Source organism: Lepidochelys kempii, chromosome 1 (assembly GCF_965140285.1).
Source record: "Lepidochelys kempii isolate rLepKem1 chromosome 1, rLepKem1.hap1, whole genome shotgun sequence".
NCBI classification, from domain to species: domain Eukaryota; kingdom Metazoa; phylum Chordata; order Testudines; family Cheloniidae; genus Lepidochelys; species Lepidochelys kempii.
In genome coordinates, this window is record NC_136380.1 from 258,860,337 (window position 1) to 258,881,744 (window position 21,408).

Sequence of the window (21,408 nt, forward strand, 5' to 3'; positions counted from 1 at the left end):
TCAGGCACTGGTTTAGATACAAACCAAATTGGTAGTGCCTGAAGTTATCATCTAACATCTACATGAAGTCAGTTTGGGAATATCTGGCTATGCCTTCACTAAAGGAAAAGTGGGTTTGCATCAATCTCACTGTAAAATCCTACTGGAAACAATGCAGTGTAGTTTTACCTGCATGCAGCTAACAAAGGTAAATCCCAGGGTGTGTGTGTGTGTGTGTAAATATAGGGGTAGAAGGGATCTTGAGAAGTGATCAAATCCAGCCCCCTGTGCTGAGGTAGAACCAAGTAAACCTAGACCATCCCTGTCAGATGTGTGTCCAACCTGTTCTTAAAAACCTCTAGTAATAGCAATTCCACAACCTCCCTTGGAAGCACGTTCCAAAGCTTACCTGCCTTTATAATCAAAGTTTTTCCTAATATCTAACCAATTTAAAGCAAGAAAGCTTTAAGTCCATTAATTCTTGTCCTGCCCTCAGTAGACATGGAAAACTATTGATCCCTGGGGTCTTTATGATATCCCTTAACATAGTTGAAGACTCATCAGGTCCCCCCGCCTCAGTCTTCTTTTCTCAAGACTAAACATGCCCAGGGTTTTTGTTTTTTTAATAGGTCTTTTTTTAATACCTTTTATCATTTTTGTTGCTCAAGGGTTGACTTTGACTGACTACACGGAGGTAAAACTACCTGTTCCCATCTACACTAGGATTTTACATCAGGATAACATGTCAGGGCTTAGGAACATATACGCTTTGCTACTGTCAATCCCACACCATTTCTGGAAACAAGGGGGGCCTTCACTCTAACACCATTAAACCAGCATCTTTCACCAAATGCAAGTTTAGAATTCAAAACAGTTAACTAAAAGGGGCATTCATTACACAAAGCGCACTTCTAGTGCAGCAGCCTAGCAAAACAAGTGCAACAGGAAGGAGGAATCTGAGCTCAGACACACGTCACCCAGCAGACTTCCTCAAGCCAACCAGGCATTCACAGGGTCCTGCAGAACTTAACTCTGTCCTTGTAAGTATCTATGTCCCATTTGCCCTGCTCTGAACTGGACACAGTTTGTACCAAGAGTAGCTGTATTCTGATCACCATGGAGAGCTAACTTTGCCCCTGAAGTAATTAGAAAAAAGGGAACAGGGAATTATATGTGGTTCTTTGCCAACTGCAAATGCAATCTGTGTTTTTAAAATAGATAGTCTCAGCTGAGGTTAAAGCACTTCCCCCTCAAGGAGCGATATTCAAAGCTAGGCTGAAAAGGGAATGCATTAGCTAAGCCTCCTTCCAGCAAGCGAAACTTGATCTAACAAGATACTCCCACCCCATCAATATTATTATCCTGGAAACTCTATATGGGATTCCTTGTGGGTCAAATTCCACATTTCAATCTTGCCCATATTATAAATTTGGGCATGTCTGAGTATACACACAAACACCTGTGGTGATGTTGAGGGGACAAACAGAACCTCTCATGCACTTGTCTCACCTGTCCTCTGCCCACTAATCCATCTCCACAGCATTCCAAACTTCTAAGCAGCTTCAAACCACCATCACATTTAATTTTTGTTTAAATTCACCTGCCACAAAAAATGTTTCCTTCCCTCTCTCCTTCCCGCCCCAGCTAGTGGGATTTCTCCCTAAAATTACCCTGGTCAGTGGCCCAGGAGAGACCATACTCAGTCCAAGGTCTGAATTCTTGCAATTAACCTAAAACTGATAACTTTATACCACTGGAAAAGGGTGCTTTACAGCTTCCCAATGGGGAGAGTGGATTGAGTTACATCAGGGTGATTTAAATCACTGATTTAAAAATTATCAAGTGGAAAGCCTTGATTAAAACTGATGATTTAAGTCAACTTTTCCATTTGTACTTCAGTTACCTTAAAAGGTGCATTCTCATTAGTTGATATAACCGTTAAAACATGTTGATTTATAGTCAAATACACCTTTTATTTGAGAATTGATACACCTTTCTGCTAGGAGGGTACATTAAAGATATACATTTGAGCAATTTTATAGCTTAATATTTTCAGATTCTTATTAATTGCACATTTTAGTATGTTAGAAAATGGTGAATGATACATTGCTTATTTACTAGATCATTTTTGCTCGTGATTTGTGTCAAGCTGCATTAGGATGGTAGCTAGAATTTAATTAAACACACAACAGCATACATTTATTTTTATTAAACAAAACGAGCTCTTAATACATAACATGACCTACTGTGCCAAATTTATAAAGCTTGATCTCAAAAGTTAGTTGCATCCCTTCCCCGATTCTTTCTTTATACAGAAAAACAGCCTTTAACTCAGTTTTTGATAAAGCCTTATGGATTTAGCATTTTTAAAATTTAAATGTTTCAAGAGAGTACGTTTAGCCTTAATGTATTTTATATTATATTCAGATTTCATTTCAAACAGATTTAAAAAAAAATTTTTTTAATCTACCCTGCCAATGGGTCACACAATCCACTTTTACCTCTGGATGATCCTCAGAATTTGGAATTTAAAAAGATTATTTTTATATAAATAATTAACTTCTAAAAATTACCTAAGAGGTATTTTTATTTTCATTATAGTAGTTGCCTAGAGTTGCCCACGGGTATCAGGGCCTCATTGTGCTAAGTACTGTACAAATACAGAGTAAATGACAGTCTTTGTCCCAAACAGCTTACACTTTAAAAAGACAAGACATAATCAGTGGATCAGACAAATGAGCAGACCGGAAGGAGGGAGGAAAACATAACAAGAGGAGGTTTTAGTACAAACTAGCTGTGTGTACATTTCATAGGCGGAGGCCTTGTCTACATGGCAAGTTCCTGTATTGCTAGCCAAGGTGTGAATCTATAATATACCTGCTTGCCACGCAGTAACGGCTGGGACTTTCACTGTGCAGTGTCAGTGTCCACATGGGATGTTTACTGCAAGGCAAGCTGGTACACTGTAGATTCACCCTCATAGACTTCAAGGTCAGGAGGGACCATTATGATCATATTGTCTGACCTCTTCCATGTTACAGGCCACAAAACCTCGCCCTCCCACTCCTGTAATAGATCTAGGCTGACCAGATGTTCCCTGTAGACAAGCCCAGAGTCAGCCAAATAGATAGCAGCAATCAAAGAAATCAAGAGTTTTAAACTTTACTAGTTTTAATTTTTCTCCCTCTGAGACCTGTACAACTGGACTCACAACAAAAGCACCTGGCTTTACAAGTGGTGAGATACAAGACAGTCTCAATAATATTACTTAAAACTCTCTAAAATAGTGTCAGTTAAATATATGGTCTATGCAGACTACTTGATCGCATGGTATAAAAGTTTGATTGGGATGACCCATGTAACTCAGTCATTGATTCACCACTCACAAGAAATAAAGCCATTCGAACCTCAGGCCAATAAGAGTCATACCACATCATCTATTACACATACTTTGGAATTCACAGGTGTCCGAAAATTCAACACACACACACACTGAACTCCACCCAAGCATATGTACTTAAATACATAACTTGCATAAACATATAAGAATTCTGTGGTTCCAAACTGCTTAACAAATAGATGTCCAAATGTGGCTTTTTACATTGTTAGCACTCTGGGAGACTGAACAGTCTGAATTCTCATGAGATTCTGTCCATTCATCATTTCCTTTCTAAACAGCTATCAGTACATGCAGTAAAACAAAAGACAGAAAATACATGGTTGGAACATGAGCATTTTTTCTGTAAGGGTGAGATGAATGAGCAAAACATTAACCTTAGCAGAGAGAACATACAACTGTTCAGTCCTCTAAATGCCAGACTTCAGGTAGGTTTCAGAGTAACAGCCGTGTTAGTCTGTATTCGCAAAAAGAAAAGGAGTACTTGTGGCACCTTAGAGACTAACCAATTTATTTGAGCATGAGCTTTCGTGAGCTACAGCTCACTTCATCGGATGCATGCCGTGGAAACTGCAGCAGACTTTATTTATACACAGAGAATATGAAAAAATACCTCCTCCCACTCCACTCTCCTGCTGGTAATAGCTTATCTAAAGTGATCATCAGGTGGGCCATTTCCAGCACAAATCCAGGTTTTCTCACCCTCCACCCCCCACACAAATTCACTCTCCTGCTGGTGATAGCCCATCCAAAGTGACAACTCTTTACACAATGTGCATGATAATAAAGTTGGGCCATTTCCTGCACAAATCCAGGTTCTCTCACCCCCTCACCCCCCTCCCAAAAACCACACACACAAACTCACTATCCTGCTGGTAATAGCTCATCCAAAGTGACCATTCTCCCTACAATGTGCATAATTAAGGTGGGTCATTTCCAGCACAAATCCAGGTTTTCTCACATCCCCCCCACCCCCATACACACACAAACTCACTCTCCTGCTGGTAATAGCTCATCCAAACTGACCACTCTCCAAGTTTAAATCCAAGTTAAACCAGAACATCGGGGGGGTGGGGTAGGAAAAAACAAGAGGAAATAGGCTACCTTGCATAATGACTTAGCCACTCCCAGTCTCTATTTAAGCCTAAATTAATAGTATCCAATTTGCAAATGAATTCCAATTCAGCAGTTTCTCGCTGGAGTCTGGATTTGAAGTTTTTTTGTTTTAAGATAGCGACCTTCATGTCTGTGATTGCGTGACCAGAGAGATTGAAGTGTTCTCCGACTGGTTTATGAATGTTATAATTCTTGACATCTGATTTGTGTCCATTTATTCTTTTACGTAGAGACTGTCCAGTTTGACCAATGTACATGGCAGAGGGGCATTGCTGGCACATGATGGCATATATCACATTGGTGGATGTGCAGGTATACGAGCCTCTGATAGTGTGGCTGATGTTATTAGGCCCTGTGATGGTGTCCCCTGAATAGATATGTGGGCACAATTGGCAACGGGCTTTGTTGCAAGGATAAGTTCCTGGGTTAGTGGTTCTGTTGTGTGGTATGTGGTTGTTGGTGAGTATTTGCTTCAGGTTGCGGGGCTGTCTGTAGGCAAGGACTGGCCTGTCTCCCAAGATTTGTGAGAGACAGGTAGTGGCATTATTCCCGCTAAATGCACATTCACGGGATGTTCCCATGGCTATGCACATAAACCTAGTACATTGTACACAAACAATTTAATCTTCTACAAAGTGACAAGCAAATCCTACCTCCCTCCACCTAACACACTAAAGTCCCCCCCCCCCATTTGCCTACCCTATTGGTCGTACCTCAATTACTCTTTCTGCTATTAATCTCCCCCCACTTCTTACTAATCAAATACACAGTCATCCTGAAAAAGAGCTCCCACTACTCCCACCTCAGAAACTCAGGATCGACAATAAATCCCTTTTACCCGAAGCCACGCTCTCATCCTCCCACAGAGTTTTTTCTGCTCTATTAATTTCTGTTGTCTCTCTCCCTGCCTTTTTTTTTTTGGTGGACTGACCCACATTATAATAGGTCAGCATCCCACAACCAGTCCCCTTTTTGGAAGGAGACAGGAAACAAGAGAGGAGGAGGAGGAGGGGATATTCCCGCAGCCTTCCAGTCCCTGTTTTCAAACGCGATAAAAACCACATTTGTGTGGTTCGGATATCCCCCCAGCCCCAACCCACATATACACTCCAGTCCTGTCCTCTCCCCCCGACCCCCACAAGGAGACAACAAAGTGGAGGTTCCATGATAGCAGGTGGGAAGACTGAATTCAAGAGGGTGGTATTTGAAATGAGTATTTACAAAACATGACAGGAAGTTTCTGTTCAATTTTCCAAATTCTCACAAACAAAAGATGTGACAGGAACTTGTAATCCAGATTTCCTTTCACTTGTATCATATCCCCTTCCACCTTGCTCCCATTCATTTCTGAGAAGCAAGATGAAGGGACCGGGGAGAAGGTTGAATAAAATGGTCAACTGCATTTAAACAGGCTAGTGCACTATCAAAAGTGAAACCGTTCAGCAGCACGCAACTAGCGGCAGCCACACATCAAGTTGCACAAGGCAGTAACTTTTTCATACTAGACCAGGCGTTTACTCCAATTGCCACACAGGATCTGCCATATGAGATCCAGCCATCATTTTATCAAACAGCTTCCGATGCCTCAGAACAAGCTGGACACCTCATTATGCACCTAGTCAACTGTGTAGTGATGTACATGGAGGAGAGCAGGGGCACGAACACCCCTTCTGACTTCTGTGGCATGAGATTCCCTGATGCAAAGATGCTCAGATACTATAGTGATATGCACTATAAACATACCTACAAATAAATTCAAATGCCCTTTTCTTAGCACACATAGCTTCAAACATTACTACTAACCATAAAATCATCTTGTTGTTTTTAATTCAGCATTTGAGGTGGTTGAGCTCTGTTGTCCTAAAGTCCTCAAGAGAAGAGTACATCCACTCGGTAATTCCCAGGAACACTGGGCTCCACCAATTTCTTCAGTCCTGTCCCCCCCTCCTCCGTCTCTCCCTCACTTGATCAAGAGCAATGAAAAAGATCAAATTGTATTATAATCCATGTAAGTTTCTAATAGCAGAATCAGGACTCACTGGGCTCTTAGACGGGGAGTTCTTTCCCCTTAGAGATGAACAAGGCTAGATGTGTCTGTGACACTTTAGCTATTTAAAAGATAAGCCAGTGGCCCGTCACTGTAGGAGGTCATCCTTTAAATACTTAAGTTCAGATGTTCAAAAACAGAACAACTCTTGAAGGCAGAAGCTATTCTCATATCTCAACAAGGAAAACAGAGAAAGACAGCACCAGTGGGCCAACCACAGCCAAACATTCAACAAAAAGTCCTAGGCCCAACCCCTCCTTCCCAGGGCTACTTGTGCTGTCTGAGTGGCTAGAAGCAATTTAATCTTTCCTGCCAGCCACAGCACGGGAGACTAGAGAGGTTGCAGATCTGTGAAAAAGTCAAACATATTGTTTTTCAAGCTGACAGACACCAACAGATAGAGTAATATATTCCAAAGCAATTCTACATCCCCCACTATGCCAGACTTAAGTAATAATAATCCATTTGCTAGCCACAGAAACTATATGCTGGGACGGGGAGACATTTAAAAAAAAATTAAGTTCAACATTTTCAAACATGGGTGCCTGATCAGACCCCCCCCCCTTTGATGTATGCACCTAAACAGGAATTTAAGTGACTAACTTTAGGCAGTCAAATTTGAAAATTTCAGCCTAAAGTTATTGCCATTTGATAGTCTGAGCGAAAGTAGCAGGGCAGGTGGCCACATGTCTAAACAACCCTCACAATTAGCATTAACTTATACCCTTGTTGACAAAGGCAAACAGAGGCAACAAGGACTGGATAGGCCATGAAGTCAGAAACACCTGCCTCATCTGTCATAGGAAATGCTTCATCCAGAGCCATTTGAGGTGCACTGGCTGGAGGCAACTTGGGCGTAGCTTACAGATAAACAGACAACTGCCACTGTAGACTTTTGAGCAATCAACCCAGCAGCTTCAAACAGTGCTAATTTCAAGTTTTTAAAACCCCACAAGTGGAGCGGAGGGCATCAGTCCTTAAGAAGGAGAAGGGGCTGACCAACATCCTAAGGCTTTACTGCAACTCTAGACAACACACTGCAATTATTCATTCATTCCTAAACTGTGAAGACTGCCCTTTGCCACCAAATCCAGGTGGGGATGCTATAACAACAACATCCCTAGAAGGAGGGGAGTCTCTTTAGCTTGGAATCAGGAAGTCGAGACAATGACACCGTCACTCCGTGCTCTTGGTCACCTTCTGTTATTCAGCAGTTCCTGCTGGCTGATCATAGAAAGGTCATCTACTCCACCTTCCCCTTTCTCACCCCCACATGCTGAAGCAGGACCAAGTAAACCTAGACCATCCCTGACAGGTGTTTGTCTAACCTGTTCTTAAAAACCTCCAGTGATGAAGATTCCACAATCTCCCTTGGTAACCTCTTCCAATACTTACCTAACCTTACAGCTGGAAAGTTTTTCCTAATATTTAACCTACCTCTCCCTTATTGCCAGGGTGGATTGATTTAAATCACTAAGAGGCAAGCCTCAAGTTAAAATCAATTGTAATAAACTTTTCTATTTGTACTCATTTTCTAAGAAAGGTGCATTTTCATTGGTTGATATAACCATTAAAACTTGATGATTTACATTAAAGAGAGCCTTTTAACTAGATTTTGTAGATCTTTTTGCTATCTCAAAGGGGTAGCTAAATATAACTGTTTAAATAAACGTATAGCTTAATATTTTCAGATTCTTATTAATGGTACATTTTAGTATGTTAGAAAATAGTGAAAGATATATTGCTTATTTACTAGATAATTTTTGCTCATGATTTGTGTCAAGCTGCACTGGGAACATAACTGGAATTTAATTAAATATTATATGTTACAGTATTTAATTTGTTTTTTTTATTAAATGAAACAACCTTAAATGTTTTAGCTACATACACTTCTCTTATGAAAAGATGTTCCACATTTACAAATAAATGATTTATTAAAGGAACACAGGGATTAACTGTAGTCCATGAATTAAACTGATTATTTCAGGTCATCATGGGAAAATTTTCATATATATCTAAGTGAAACTGACTGGAGTTTAAGTTCCTACTTGCCTATATCTCTTGAAAATGAGACAGTCTCCCGAATTACTTACGCTATCCTTCAAACTTTAAAAACTAACAGATCTCATTCCCTCCCGCCTCATTTTTATTCATTTTAAACAGGTCTACTTTTAAAACAGAAAAAATTATAATTTAAACAATAAAAAGATTGATTTTTATCCACTCTGATTAATATTAAGCCAACTGCTTCTAGTAATACCTTCTGTGGAAATGAAGAACAACTGATCCTGTCCTCTTTATAATAGATCTTAACATATTTGAAGACTTATCGAGTTCCCTGCCTCAGCCTTCTTTTCAAGACTAAATGTGCCCAGTTTTTTTAACCTTTCCTCACAGGTTAGGTTTTCTAAACCTTTTATCATTTTTGTTGCTCTCCTCTGGAGTCTCTGCAATTTGCTCACATCTTTCTTAAAGTGTGGGGCTCAGAACGGGACACAGTACTCCACTGAAGTCTCACCAGTGCCAAGCAGAGTGGGACAACTACCTCCCATGTCTTACATAGCACACTCCTGGTCCCTCAAATATTGCTGCTGTCACTGCTGAGTGACAGCCTTGAGTGTGTGTGGCGGGGGAGGAGACAGGGAGAAATAAAAATTCAACACCACCCATTGTGTGGCTTAAAGAACATTCGATGCTGCAGGCAGAATGTGTTAGTTATTCTCCCTTTCAAGTTTCCTGTAAATTATGCACCTCAGGGGTTAAAAAGGCATTGTCATGCCCAGCTGCAGTGAGGTTCTCAGAGACTTGTCTGCACAATGCATCATCCCTGGATACAGGTTGCTCCATTGCCTACTCAGCCACTTCACTTGCACTATAATAAAAAACATACAAACAAAAAAACCTAGTTGGTTTTTAAATAGTGAAAGACCTAGATATAACCAAGATCTTCTCCTTGAACCTCATCCCAACTGATACTGGAGGGTGTTATGAAACACTGCTTACTTTTCAGAAGTCCCACTATCATTGCTTAAACTGATTGAGTTCATGCTGCAATGACCTTCAGGGGGTGGAACATGCAGCATCTAGATATGGGCCTCAAATTCTCCCTCCCAATTTTTAGACTATAACTGGAAAAGCTTTACTAAGTGATGGTTTTTAGTCACAACTGCTGTTTTGTTTTAATGGCTATTTTAGCTAAATATTTTGTTTAACCTATGTTATGACTATAATCAGTTTCAGATTACTGTAACCAAGTCCCAAGTGCTTTGGCAGAACGCTGGTCTTCTAGCACAGGGCTCATGAGAGACGAGATGTAGCACCTAAAGTCAACACAAAAGGTAAAACCAATGGGTGGGCAAGACAGTAGAACACGACTCTCTAGAACACCCAGACCTTCAAGAGGCTGATATCAGAGTGCAGTCACTATAGCCCTCAAGAGGCAAAGAGGCTTTCGTTTCTAAACCTCCACGTACAATTACACACAGAAGCTTCGTTATAAGAGTAGTCAGTGGTGTTCATATGCACAAGCAAGCTTCTATAGCAGGAGTGGCCAAACTGTGGCTCCCAAGCCACATGTGACTCTTTTACTGTTAAAGTTCAGCTCACGGCGCTCCCCACATTCTCCACCCACCAGGTGGGGAGCGGGGGGTGAGCTTGGGACCTCTGCCTTGCAGTGGGGTGGTGAGGTAGGGGCTTCTGCCCTGCAGGCAGCGGGGGTCTCAGGGCTCCTGCCCCGCAGGGTGCACCTGCCAGGGCTCGGGGCTTCAGCACGAACAGGGCTGAAGCCCTGAGGCCCATCAGGTGCCTCCCACGGGGCTGAGGCTCCAAGCCCCAGCAATGCACCCTGGCTTTCGAACTTTTTAAGATCGTTGTATGCGGCTCGAAGGCTCAGTAAGTTTGGCCACCCCTATTCTATAGCACAGCAGCAAAGTACAATTACTCAGTGAGGGGATGCTATGTAATCCATGCTTGCACAGACCAAACTGAAGCCTCAGACAAGAGAAATAGGTAGTGCTTCATAGCCTCAGTGCTATGAAACATTCACAGAGCAGTCAGAAAGGAGGTGAAGGGCAGCGGGAGTGGAAAAGCAGCATTCACATTTCACTTTTTGAAAGGTCGTCTTCGTCATGCCACTTTTCCTGGTGGGGGTCGCGGCAACAGCATGGAGTTGGAAGGAACAGACCTCCCTTACGTCCGCAACAGGTTCCAGCTCCTCCTGGGGCACTCTCAGGCCAGCTGGGAGATATAATCCCTCTGGCGAGTCCTGGGTCAGCCTCGGGGCCTTCTCCCAGTGGGACGTGCCCAGTAGAGTTCCAAAAGAAGCCTCCTTGTCAGGTACCGGAGCCACCTCAGATGGCTCCTCTCACTCCGGAGGAGTATGGGCTCTACTCCAGGCTCTCCCGAACAGCCGAGCCCCTCACCCTGTCTCGGAGAATAAGCCCAGCCACTCTGTGGAGAAACCTCATTTCCACCATTTGTACCTGCAATCTCATTCTTTAAGTCATTACCCAAAGTTCATGACCACAGTTGAGGATGGGGACATAGACTGGCCTGTCAACAGAGAGCTTCGGCCAAGAGTTTCTACTTTACCACCACAGATCAGTACAGCGCCTGCATCATTGCTGCCACTGCAGCAATCCGCCAGTCAATCTCCCATTCCCGATCACTTGTGAACAAGACTCCTAGATTCCTGAACTCTTCCACTAAGGGCAGTTGCTCCCCACTCACCTGGAGAGAACAGTCCACTTTCTTCCGAGAGAGGACCAAGACCTCTGATTTGGAGGTACTGATTCTCACTCCAGCAGCTTCACACTCAGCAGTTAAATGTCCTAACTTTAAATGAAACAGATTCCTTAAAAAAAAAAAAAAAATCACAGGTAGGTGGGAAAAGGCCGATTGTCAGTGTGTCATTTTACCCCCCCTCCCACACACATACCTAACTGTTCCATGCAGCACATTCTCCAGTGCTCAGTCTAGTCTTAATGACTTAAAAGACATTTGAGAAGCAGCCACAGTAGATTCCTGCATACCTGACATGTGAGAATGCTTGTCTTACCTGACTTCAATATATAACCATTACAAGGATAGGGTTGTGGGTTATGGCACTGACCAGAGACTTGGGACACCTGAGTTTAATTCTCTGCTTTGCCACAGACTTCCTGTGTGATCCTGGTCAAGTCACTTAGGGCTTCTCTATACGAAGAATTAATGCGCAGCAAGCTGGGGTATAAATCTTCCTCACACTAGTCTGCTGTGCACCGTCAGTGTGGACCTTGCTGCCATGCACTAAAAGCTCTGGAATATGCTTTGCTCTACTCCACTTCGAAAAGTGCACAGGCAGAGGGTGGCTATGGCTAGAGGCGGCTCAGCCCTCCCCAATCAATCTCTGCATTGCCATTTTCTGACCCACCCAGGTTGGCAGACGAAGTCCCACATCTGGTGATGCCAGAGCCAGGAAGGGGGCAGAGTGGGATGGGGCAGTGGTTCTCAACTAGGGGTCCATGGCACCCTGGGGGGCTGTGAGCAGGGTTCAGGGGGCCCATCAAGCAGGGTCAGCATCAGACTCACTGGGGCCCAGGGCAGAAAGCCAAATCCTCACTGTATGGAGCTGAAGCCCTGGGCCCTGAGCCCTGTCACCTGGGGCTGAAGCTGAAGCCTGAGCAGCTTAGCTTCATGGGACTCCCTGTGGCATGGGTCCCCAAGCAATTTCCCTGTTTGCTATGCCCTAACGCCGGCCCTGGCTTTTATATGCAGAAAATCAGTTGTTGTGACGACACATGTGGGCCGTGGAGGTTTTATAGCATGCTGGGGGGGCCCTCAGAAAGAAAAAGGTTGAGAACCCTCAGGATGGAGCATTGCAAAGGGAGGGCCCTGCCTGTGGGCTGGACTGCCAGCGAGTTCAGCTCGATACCTCAATCCCAACAGGGGGTGCTGGCTCCTGGCTCTCAGCAGCACTTCCCTGGAAGGTTGAAGTTTCAAGAGTGCCATTTGCAGAAGGCTCTGACAGGCAGGGAGGCTCAGGAGCAGTGTCTGGATCAGACCAGGAGGAAGAGGAACTGTGGTGTCTGGGGAGCCGCGGCAGGTGAGCCGGAGAGACCTGTGCAATGGGATCCTGGGAGGGGGGGCAGGGTTCAAAGAAGAGGAATTGGGGGTTGGCGTGGAGTAGAGTCCCCTGTTGAGGACTGGAATGAGGTTTGCTGTGACAACGCAAGAGTCCCACGGGAAGAGGAAATCTGAGGCCCCACATTCACCAGCAGGACCAGGGTGAAAGGGGCAAGGTGGGTGGGATATTGCTGGGGAGGGGTTCTGCCTGCATGCAAATTGCACGTCAAGTGACACTGTTAGGCTCTTTCAAACTTGCGAGCAGTGAGAGCCAATGGGTTGAAACGGGGAGCTGGACCCAGCCCTGTGGGACAGGAGCTGCCACTGTGGGTGAGTGCAGGCAGGCAGGAAGCCTCCACCAAAAAAATATTTTCACAAGCTGCCTATGGAAACTGGAGTAGATCAAAGCGCACTAGAGAACTTTTAGTGTTCAGCAGCAGGGTTCATACAGTCAGTCACTGCATGGCAGGCCAGCATGATGTAGATTTACATCCCAGCTTGCCGTGCACTAACTGTTCATGTAGACAAGCCCTTACCCTGCTGTACGTTAGTTCCCCATCTGTAAATGGGGATACTCACTCTCACCAGTCTTGTGTATTTAGACTGTATACTCTTCTGGGCAGGGACTCTCTCCCTTGCTATGTGTTTGTGCAGCTCCTAGCAGTGGGATCCTGAACTAAGCTGGTGCTAATAGCAATAAAAATGCAAAATAAAATTCATTTCTCCTACCAGCAATTTCTGTCACTAGCAAGAGCTTTATGACTTCCTTTGAACTGCTGGGAATAGAAACAGACCTCTCTACTAAGAGGAATATGCAGGTAAAGAAAGGGGCCCATCTCCATATCCATCAGTGCAAATATAAACTATTTAAAATGAGGACATGAAATGAAAGAAGAATAAGCCCCCCAATCACAGAACTCAAAAGGCCACTGGTTTCAGACTAGCATAGCTAGTAAAGTGCTTTTCTAAATCAACAAAGAAGAACGGGGCGGAGAAAGGTAATTCCACTTCACAGAGGACTAGCATCTTGAAATTTGGTTTTATTCTGATTAGGAAACAAATATTTCAAAATTCTCTGCAAAAGGGAAAGAAATCCTGGCCCTGTAGTAGTCTGCGTGGCAGGCAGCTCCAGTGCCATAGACCCTGGAAAGCCCAGGCTCCCCACACTGCTAGGCAGGTTGCAGAATAGCTGGACAGGCCGACTGGCAGAAAATTTGGTGAAACTGAACCGTCTCCACAGTGTGTTTTGATTTTTCCAGCCAGCTCCACACACATCATTTTCATTGCTCCTCTCTTGAGTCCCCTCTATTTTTACTGTGTCCTTTTGTTAGTATTCCATATGATCACGTATATTGATTTATACCAGCACTACATTTTCAATGTTTTTCTTAGTTATCCCAGCTTGCCTTCTTCCCACACCTGTTTTGCTGCATGCAGACTAGAGGTTTTTATGGAGCTGTCCACAGTGCTCAGCTCCTTTTCCTGAGTTACAGTTAACACATGAGTTTTTCAAATTATTCCTTCCAAAGTACATCACCTTGCATCGGCCAGCACTGAATTTCATCTTACACAGGAACCGAAGTCCTAAGAACACAGTAGTGCTCCACTAGATTTGTTACGTTACACAGGCAATATGAGTACCATTACCATAGGTCCATACTACTGTTTCTCTAACTGCATGCTATAGACCAGACAGCACACATACAATGCATTCTCCAATGTTTGTCACATTGTATATCACCCCCATATGCCACAAGCACACCTCACACTGTATAGTGTACACTACATAAGCTACATACATACACAGCCCCCTTATTGTTCTAAATACACACCTTCTAAATCTACAACTCATCATATAAACATACACGTGACTAATAATACAGTTTACATCCTGTTCCACAGACCCCTCCGCGTGGTCATGCCACACTGCCCCATGCCTCTAGACACAGCTCAGTGCATTTCAGAACCAAGCTGTGCCACAGAGCACCGTGCTATGTAATTCAGTGTCACCCCGCACCACGCCATGGGTCACCCCACGGGCCAATCGCTGCCACTCAGGGCCAACCCAGTACCACACACACCGTGCCACCCAGCCCCTGAGCATCCAACACCACGTTTTGCAACTCAGCACCCTGCGCCACACCAACCACTACCACACTGTAGCCCCCAGCACCACTTCACACGTACTGTTCCGTACCATGCCACACCACGCCATCCTGCGCCACCCAGCACCATGCCAATCGGTGCTACACAGCACCACCCTGTACTACCCAGCAGCTTACCAGCCAGCACCCGATTGTGCCACGCAACACCACTCTACCCCGTGCCAATCAGCCCCGCTCTACACCCCCCAGCGCCCCGCCACAGCGTAGCGCCCAGCCCCGTGCTACCCGGTGCCCTATGGTGCCAGCCGGCGCCGCGTCCCGCCCGCAGCGCCCCGGCTCACCGTGCGGCGGGGCCGAGCTCCCTCCGGCGCCGCCGCGCCCCGCGGGGCCGCTCTGTCCCGCTCGCTGGCTCGCTCGGGCGGGGGGGCGGGGAGGGAGGGGAGGGGCCCTCACGAGCCCATGCCGCGGCCGCGCGCCCCCGGTAGGTCCCCGGCTGCCCCTGGCGCTGCCCGGCGTCCGTGTCTGTGTCTGCGCCGCAGCCCGGGGGAAGGTGGGAACCGGGTCTCTCGGGGAGGCAACACGGCGCAAGCGCAGAGAGCGCGCGAGGCCCCGCCCAGCCCGGGGGGGGCGGAGCGAAAGGATGACCTAACCAGCGCGCTCTTAAAGGGGCAGCGCCTCCTTCCCCGCGCTCTCTTTCCCCTCTCCTCCCCACCCGGGGGCTCTTAAAGGGGCAGCGCCTCGTTCCCCTGCGCTACCCCCCCCCCCACAGCCCCCCAGCTAGCGGCGCGAAGTGATGGGGCCCCCTGCCTTCCTGACAGAGGCGGGACGGGTTTGTGTTCACACGCCCAGGGCGAGTAAAGGAGGATCCCAAGGTTCGAGCCCGACCCCTGGGAGGCTGGGCCGGGCCACCCCTGCCCTGCCCCCCCAGGGGAGCCTCACGCGGCTGCAGGTCGCGCTCCGAGCATCCCCCCCCCAGCCCCGGCGCTGGGCCAGCCCGGGCTGCCCGCTCTCTCGCGCCAGAGAACCCGACCCCCTTGGCCCGCCCCGAGGCTCTCTTTGGTGCAGGACACGAGAGCGGGCAGCAAAAGAGGCCAAAGGGGTCATTTAAAAAAAAAAAAAATTCACACAGCTTTTTAGGATTCTTTCCCCTCCCCTCTTCCCATTTTTCATAACCAGCTTCATGGTTTTTGCTCACGAAAGTTATTGTAATTGTAGGTGGGCTGGAGGGGGAAGAAGATGGGGCTGGGGGTAGAGGGGAGAGGAGGGGGAGGGAAAGAGGCCAAGGCCAAGAGCAGGGTGAGGAAGGGGGTAGGGAAGGAGAGGGGGTGCAGTGAGGGGGATGGGAGTGCAGGGGGTTGGGACAGGGAGGGATGCAGTGAGGGGGGTGTGGGGGGGGTGCAGCTCCATTCCCAGCACTGGACGACAGGGATACACATACCTCCAACTCCTGGGTGCCAGCGATGGGGCGACAGGCCGCGGTTCACAGCGGGGCACAGGCCGCAGCTCGAGCCCAGGCCCCGCGAGGAGCATAGGGCCGGGCAGCAGCAGGAGATGCACCCCTCAATAGCTGCCTGCTGAGTGCTTGCCTGTGGCTCTAGTTCCTCCCCTGCCCTGGCCCAGCCCCTGGAAGCTGTGCCTGAGGGCAGGGCAGCATGCAGCCCCCCTGGCAGCTCCTAAGGCTAGCAGCCGGACGTGCTGTCTGCTTCCAGATTTGGGAGCAGCGGCACGGGGCACGGTACTAGTAGGGAGCCCGCCAGCCCCACTGTGGCACCGCAAACTGGTCATTCAATGGCCTAGTCAGCAATGCTGACCAGAGCAGTCAGGATTCCTTTTCAAGTGGGTGGTCCAGTTGAAGCATCACCAGGACAAAACCGGACACCTGGTCACCCTAGGTCCAGCAGCCCTCACTCCAGCAGCTTATTTGCAAGCCACCAGTCACATACTGGTTTCCAGCCACCTTGGTTACTAGTTGCAGGGTTATTTCAATGTACTGTCACGACTGGATTTTCCCCAGCCCTCTTCTGGACGGTCTGGATATATTAGGTCTGTTATTCCTAAAGGAGTCAATATACAAACAGTCTGCTACCCTAAGTGGAGTTACCCACATAATTCTACATTTGTAAATTCAACTTTCATGACAAAGAGATTTCACTACAGTACTTGTATTAGGTGAAAAATACTATTTCTTTTGGTTTATTACAGTGCAAATATTTGTAATAAAAATATAAAGTGAGCACTGTACACTTTGTATTCTGTGTTGTAACTGAAATTAATACATTTGAAAATATAGAAAATATCCAAACTATTTAAATAAATGGTATTCTATTATTAATAGCACGATTAAGCAAGATTAATTTTTTTTAAATCGCTTGACAGCCCTAAATTAGATACAGGTTAATACAAAAATGCCAAGAATTTCAAGCAGTCTGACTAAGATTCCCTACCTCTCATCATAGCTGTTTTAACTCTTAACTCTTGAGATATCATTGCACTACTTCTGTCAAGTTAATTGTCCATCCTGACCAGGAGCTGAATTTCTAATATAAAACAAGCAATCGATAAATTAAAAACCCTTCTAGTTTCTATATTTCATAAAGTACAAGCCCAACTTTTTGTAAGTTTTATCTTTAAAGAGGCAGTTCCTCCTCATGCCCTGGGCAACCAGATGACCACAACTGCTGCTTAAGAGGGACATCCCCCTAAGTACACCCTGCAACCAGATGTCACCAGTGGCTTCACTATAAAAGGAAGTTACCCCAATAACTCTCTCTCTCCAGAATCAGCCAAGCTATTATTTGACTACACCTTGGTACCTCTCTCCCTGCAAAAGCAGGCAGCCACTACTTAAAGAGCCAGTTCACCAATTCCTATTTTAAGAGGTACCCTTCCTAATCCATTCAGCTGTAAACAGGCACTTCTTAAAAGGATAGCATACCCTTCTCCCAAGACTACAATACACGAAATACCTCTAGAGTTATTTTATCCAAACTTGTCCAGATATCAACACCATCCTCCGCCTGCTGAAAACATGTTTGGTCCCTTATCTATTTCTGTTCATGTCTCTCCCTTTGACAAAGTATTTTGAGATAATTTAACTCTGTACAAATTTTTTTTTTTTAATATAAAACAGCTGTGTCTCAAGAGACAATAGGATCCCCACTAACCAAATACTCCCTCCAATCCACGCACACATAACTAGCTGATCTTTAATAAGGCGGTGCACGCACCTCTATTTTTTTATTTTTTTTTTCCATATTCACCAACCAGAGAAGGAATGTGCAAGAAATACCTAAAGAGAAACTCAGCCATGCTGGACACAGAGCAAGAATGCAGTAGTCTCCCAACCACTACAGCATCAAAGGCAGAGGGAACAAGCAGAGCACAAGCTGCTGGGCCTGAAGATTTTGGGAAGGGAACATTTAGCTTCATGGTCTGAAATCAGCATTGGTTATAGCATGTGCAACTGAATCAAGCATCACCTAGATGTTGGATTCTTTTGAGATGTGTGTGTTTTAATGTCTAGAAAGTGTGTAAAGTGTTTTGGGATTCTCCAGAAAGAGACTGGATTTCCAATACGTCATGCCCAAGCTCTTAGCATATAGATCCTCTCTTTTCCCACCCCACCCAATCTAACGAAGATTTACTTCCAGAATAATCCATCAGAATACCTACTGCTGGATTACTGGGATAGCACAGGCATCAAAATACACATACATGAAGGATGTGACAGCGTATACAATTTCTATAAAAGAATGTAAATAGTGTGCGTGTGTGTGCACGCACACACACACTTACTTCAGATGCTCTTTACACATACCATCAAGTAATAGAATTACTTCATGGAACTCCTTACTAGCCTATAATAAACCTGTGGAACTCACCACCACATGAAATTATTGAAGTAGGATTCTAACAAGGATTAGTTGTTTCTTTGACTAAGAATAGCATTGGCAATGATACATGACAGGATAGCAATTACAAAGGCTATTAATCCACCCATTCCATGGCATACACTGATGAGCAGCTGATGTCAGGAAGAAACTCACCTCCTCCACTTCAGCAATATAACATTGCCCTTTTAGGTGTGTGGAGACTGGAAGTAATTTTCCTCTGAAGCAGTCTGCATTGTCATCATCAGAGACAGGCCAGTGGACTAGAAAGATCATTGGTTTGGTCTCATGTGGTGTTCCCTATGTTCCTAATAAACTTTAAAAATTAAAGCTAATGTTTAAAATCAAGTTTACACAAGTTAAAAAGGAAGGTACTATACATCTGGGATCAGGCTTGAGTTATAAGAGATTACAAGTATCAGTTACAAGGTTCACAAGATACATACATAGTACATAAGCAGCATAGACCTAGCTTAGGGTGGGTGCTGGAGTTTACTACACAAATGGGAGACCATTTGCCTGTCTCGCCATCTTAGCCTTCCCCTGCCACCTTCAGTTGTTTTTACTCTTAATACATAACAAAGAAAAGGAATAAATACTGTCTCACCACTAAGCCCTGCCCTCCCTGATTTCCCTGCACACATGTGAATTTTTAGTTAGAAATAGCAGGTCTTCCTTCCTGTTTGCTAGAGGACCTTGGGGATATTATTGGAGGACCTAGATTGTGAGGCCGCAACGTGAACCACAGCTCTTGCACTACAACCAAAGACTCAGCATCTGCTCATAGCTCAGTGGTTTGAGCATTGGCCTGCTAAAGCCAGGGTTGTGAGTTCAATCCTTGAGGTGTCCATTCAGGTCAAAAATTGGGGATTGGTCCTGCTTTGAGGAGGGGGTTGGACTAGATGACCTCCAGAGGTCCCTTCCAACCCTGATATTCTATGATTTTATGATTCTGCCCTCAGCTAGGAGAGTGGCAGCTTCACTCCAGGGGCAGCCTTGGGCCAAACCACTATTCTCGTCCTCTAAGGATCTGACCAAGGTCCTTCCGGCAAAGAGAGGGATACAAGAACCCCACTGTGGAATTCTACATCTTTACAGAAACAGTAAGAGAAAACGTTTTTTTCTTTGCACTTAACCTTTAACACTTTCCGCAAGTTCTCCACTAACAGAGAGAACCAAACCCAGCCTAGCTGTTCCCTTACACCAAATTGCAGGGCAAAAGCCAAAGCTGATTAGCTGTGCTTTATTGCTGGCGAGAGCAAACAACCCCAGTTCTAACCTAGTCCTCTAACAAGGATGATAGATCCCTAAGCAAATACTGTGGCTGTGTTTATTTTTGATTTTAAATTGCAAATTGGTAAGCAATTCAGGGCAGCAGCTGGCCCTCAGCTCCCTACTGTCACAGAACTCTCTCAGCTCTTTTGTACAGCGGGTGACTACTACAGACATCTAGGTAATTTTAATTAAACATCTGTAAAATTTACTAGCATTTATTACACTGCTCTAAGTTTCAGTTACATTAAGAACGGCAACCTCTGAGTGAGACCTTCCCATTTGCGTCAGATTAATTCTTTCCACGAGCAGGTGGGAGTGGGCAAATCTGAAAGACAAAGTTATAAGAGAACAGTAGGAAAAGAGGATCCTCCACCCAAGCGATAAACACATTTTGATCCATCCCTGTGGGAAAAAATAAACGTTGCTGGGCCCCAGGACTGGACTAGCAGGAAGTGCTCCACGTCAGGACTGAGGTGCAGTGACAGTGCTTTCTGCTGCTGCTTTTAAAGATTGGTCCTTGTCACCAGCAAGACAGAGGTGAACTTTACAGATATATTCTTATTCTCCAAATAATTATCTGAAAATTGGAAGTGCCCCCACAGAATGAGAATTGTGATTATCCAAGCTGCGGCACTGCCCTCCAAGCCATTCAGACAAGATGTACCACCACATGTCCAGGTACTGCTTTTCATCGGTAGATCAAGGGACTTCACTGAGGGAGGCAAATATCATTATCCCCACACAGCCTCAGTTTTCAGGAATAGAGGACACGCAGAAAGGCAGCAGTCTAGGGCTAAGTTACTTCTAAGCCCCCACCGGCCTTCCACAGGAAACAGAAGGTAGAAAAAGAAGGAGACAAGTTTCACTCCATTACCTTGGAAAGCACAGGGAGGGATGCTACAGGGGTTCCAAAACACACTTGTGAGTCTCCTGATTTTGGGGATGGGTTCTAACACTCCATGGCTACCATGCACAGACGCTGTCGGAGCAGGCTACTACATGGCCCAACAAATTACAGGCTTTTAAGTTGAAGGTGCAGCTGTCTTCACACGGCTAACAGATGAAGCTGGAAGGATTCATGAGTTGACAGTCATTTATTCCCAGGTTTGTTATTTTTAAAAAAAAAAAATTTAAAAAGTTTTATGACTAGCAGGAAATTGAACTCTCATCTGGTTGTTTATTCAGAACGGTGTAACTGTAGGAGTCAGTACTTAGAAATAAAATATTTCAATATTAAAATTGACTCACAGGGAGAGCACCACAGAGACCAGATGAAGACATGGAAGAATGAACTTCAAGAGCAGTTAGTCCCACTTACACCAGGTCCAAATTTGGATCTCAGTTGTCTGGAACTACAACATGGACTTTCCCCTTCCCCATACATTTATATTTATGACAACATTTTTCAGGCTGGAGGGAGAAACTGACAGATTATCGACAGAATGATTTGATTTTGATGGATCAAAGCCTTGACAGAGACAAATCATGTTTAAACAG

General features: G+C 45.3%; 1 protein-coding gene across 3 annotated transcripts in view; it reads right to left on the reverse strand.

Annotated features, from left to right (window-relative positions):
- TMEM184B (transmembrane protein 184B) overlaps nt 1-15,326 on the reverse strand; it is a 41,717-nt gene extending 26,391 nt beyond the window's left edge. For 2 of the 3 annotated variants that reach the window (XM_073326299.1, XM_073326278.1), the window contains exon 1: nt 15,088-15,326. The gene's annotated coding sequence lies outside the window, so the exon portion shown is untranslated. Of the gene's footprint in view, nt 1-11,267; nt 11,392-15,087 lie in introns of all 3 variants that reach the window. The other variant, XM_073326289.1, reaches the window with a different exon arrangement.
- Between the last annotated feature and the right edge of the window lie 6,082 nt (nt 15,327-21,408).